Source organism: Cynara cardunculus (genome assembly GCF_001531365.2).
Source record: "Cynara cardunculus var. scolymus isolate 2C chromosome LG 16, CcrdV1, whole genome shotgun sequence".
In the NCBI taxonomy this organism is placed as follows: Eukaryota; Viridiplantae; Streptophyta; class Magnoliopsida; order Asterales; family Asteraceae; genus Cynara; species Cynara cardunculus.
In genome coordinates this window covers 16044045-16047922 of record NC_037543.1, presented here as the reverse complement: position 1 = coordinate 16047922, position 3878 = coordinate 16044045, and positions in this window count along the sequence as shown.

Below are 3878 nucleotides of genomic sequence, written 5' to 3'. Positions count from 1 at the left end.
GCGTATTTTGGGATAAGGGTGACATAATCAGGAGAGGCGTATTTTGGGATAAGGGTGACATAATCAAGAGAGACGTATTATAGGATAAGGGTGGCATAATTAATTGAATTTGAAAAATGGGAATTTTTGATCATATGAAAACTGTTATCGCATCTTTATGATGCGATGACTTTGAAGTTATCACACCTATGTGATGCGATGACTTATCGCATCCTATTGATGCGATAAGTTGCTTTTATCGCATCTTTGTGATGTGAGAAGAGAGTTTGTCGCACCCTTGGGATGCCACAAATTGGGTTATTGCATCTTAATGATGCAACAAGATGTGTTTATTGCACCAGTTTGATGCGATAAGATGGGTTCTCACACTTGTGTATTGCGAGGAAATGGGGTTGTCTCACCCATGTGATGCGAGGAAATTTTGGTTTTTATCTATATGATGCGACAAGTTTATATGCTATGCGACAAAGGAGTTATTTCATTATTTGATGCGATCAGAGGGTATTGTCTCATCATTTGGATGAGACAAGAAGAAGGTGTGTTCATTAAAATGTTGTTTATTTGTAATTTATACAAATATGGGTTTTACAAAAAAAAATTATTATTTTCACCCTCTAATAGTAATCAAAGGGATTTCTCAGTAGGCCTCAAGGTCTAACCCTCATTTTGGTGTTTTAAAAGGTATATTATAGGTCGGGCACAATCGGATGATAAAAGGAAGGGGAACTTATGAAAAGTATATGATTGCTTGCATGTGGGCTTTTGGGATGATTTGATGTTATATGTACCTGATTACTTGTTATGTATACAAGTCTTGTACTGGAATTTTGTGGAAAAAATTGGTAGTTATTTTTATAATGTGGCTTTTGTAGATATTGGGACCGAATGTGTAAATTTGTATTTCATGATATATGAAATACATGTTTATATGCAAATGTGATTCTGGGGTGTCACAAATTTGGTATCAGAGCCTGAGTTTAAGAGATTTAGGTATTCAGCATGATGTCTAGACTTAAACTGTGTTATTTTCATATTAAGGGTCCTTGACATTTGTAGAACCTCTGAAATAAATATAATGGGTTAAAAGAACGATATGTAAGGTAAATTCAAATTACAACTGGCCAACGTAATCATGGGTTTACAGGTACATATTTGTGCTTGGATACCTTATTATACTTGAGGAATGTGATTGTGTGAATATTAAATTTTGCTAATTGATAGATGACAAGTCAATTTAGAAGGTCTGAACGGATTGCCCTCATAAGCTTGGACGAGAGAGAAAGTTCACCTGACAACATTCCTAAAAATCTACCAGTGGATCGGGGTAGAGGAAGAGGCCGAGGTAGGGGCAGAGGAAGGGGACACGGAAGAAGAAGAAATAATCATCCTGAAGTTCATCCAGATCAAGGTGAACCTATTTACGAAAACATTAATGAAGAACAAATACAACATCCTTAGTATGTTACTCGGGATATGTTAGCTGAAGAAATGAACAAATTGAGAAATACTTTGACTTCTATTATGGGAGTACCTGCTAGACGGAAAACAAAGAGAGAGTAAAGATTAACCCACAAATCCAATCTGCAAATACAAGAGGAGGATTCAAGATGTTTTTGACGTGTAAACCCCCAACTTTTTCCGGAAAAAGAAATCTTGTAAAAGTAATATTGGTCGGTTATATTTCACACCTTTAGACTTAATGAAATTGGGCCACAAAGCAAGTATACAATACGGTCCAATGTCGTCTTTCCAAATAATAAAGTGGTACAAGTATCGGAATATCATCCACGAAGATTGTAGCCAAAGTTAGATTAGAGTCCAATGAAAGAGATGATTTCAGATGACGATTTTGAAAACTTCAGTTTGATATTAAGGTGATTCAAAACAGATTACAGATTATATAAAAGAAGCAAGGGTGTAAGACTTAAGATGAGACCCAAACACAAATTCCAGTAGCCAATGCTGTAGGAATGATACAACAAGCAGTGTTTCGAAACTAAGTTCCACCATCTATTTTAAAGGCATTCCTCTCGGACTTCACCATTGCACTATATTATAGCTTTCCACCCATATCTCTATGTGGTGTCCGGACCAGGGATAATGACACGATGGTGTTTTCAAAATATATGGATAAAAGAATCTATTTGTTAAAAATCACTCTCTCGAGTCGATTCCCATATCATTCGAGTTGGTGTGTTCTTGATATTTCATCTCTGAATCTATCACACTTTGACACTTTTGAAGAGTGACCAACTCGTCGGGAGTTAAGTTTGAAAAACATAAATGACAAGTCTCCTTGTCGGCAACTTTCTCAAGTCTACCTCTTATGTCATCCAAGTTGGCGTGCATTCAATGACTTATCTCTAAGTCCATGGCACTTTAACACTTTCAAAGTGATCAACCCGTCAAGAAGTGTGCTTGGTTTTTTTTATAAAAACTCGAATGAAACAATGGAACGTCGTTTACGAAAACACTTAGCTACTTTCGTTTGGTTTGAAAATCTCACCTTTCCGTCTCACACCCAARCTATAAAAGCTTAGCTACTCATAACGGAAAGTAAATTACAAGAAAAATAAATGACGGAAATTAAAGACATAAACGTAAATTGCGTAAAGTAAATGACGAGAAAATAAATAACGAGAAAGTAAATAACGAGAATGTAAATGATGAGAATGTAAATTGCGGAAAATAAATGACGGAATGTAAATGACAATAATCGTAAAGGAACGTAAAATAAAGAACGGAAAATAAAAGACGAGAATATTTAAGAAGAAAAAGATGAAGAACTCGAGAAATTACTAAAAATCACCCTTGGAGAGGGTTGTTTTCAACACTAGCTAATGTTTTTATGGATACAATGGATGAAGAAAATGGAACCCCAAGCCCTCTTTTTATACTCAAAGGGGGCACTAAAAGACAAAAATTAAAATACTTGGAGGCTAAGCATCAACTATTAAGTTACAAAGTAACAAAAGAGTAACTAAAAGTACATTAGCATAACCAAAGTCTTAACTATAGATTTTTAACCAAAAAGTCAGCTTTAACAGCTGTCTTCCACTAGTGCAAAAAGGCAGCGTCTTAACCCTTAAGCCCTCCAAAAAGCTGCACATTCATCAGATCGACATTGCACTAATGCTGTAGCATCCTGCTGTTTTCACAAAAACTCTCCATTAGCATCTTCTATGAGTACCAACAAGTTAACCACAATATTTAGCTTCATAAGAACAAATGTATAAAGAAGTAAATAAAAATGACTCAAAGTGGGAATGAAAAGAAACTATTCTAACTAATAAGACGTAAAACGAGTGCTTTATGTGTTAAATTCTCGACACATATCAAATATGTTGGCTTAAGAAAATAGAATCATTCAATATAAGTAAGTGTTCTTACGAGGATCGGGTCAGATTTGTTGTATCTATGCTTAAGTCAAATGTTTTATATTGGTGGGATATCGAATCTTTGGCAAAACCCAATATTTTACAAACCATGTATTGGATGGAATTTGTTGATCGATTACAGGAACAATTCTGTCCGAAAGTGGCAGTAAGGCAATTGGAAGAGGAATTCTTGAAGTTAGAACAAAGCAATCAAACAGTAAGGGAGTATACAGATAAGTTCATTGAACACTCCTGTTTTGTCAAACATTATACTTCATCCGGGTCTCGTAAAGTTGAAATGTAAATTTAGGGATTAAAGCCTTCGATCCAAGAATATGTAATTGTGATGAGTCCCACTACTTTCCTATTGGCAGTAGACACAGCTGAAACAACTAAAAGGAATAAGAATCGACAAGGGGAAGAAAATGTAGTTGAAAAGAGGAAGTGGGAGGGGTCTTCCATGGAGTGTAGAAGACCAGAGTTTATGAAAACAGAGAATCG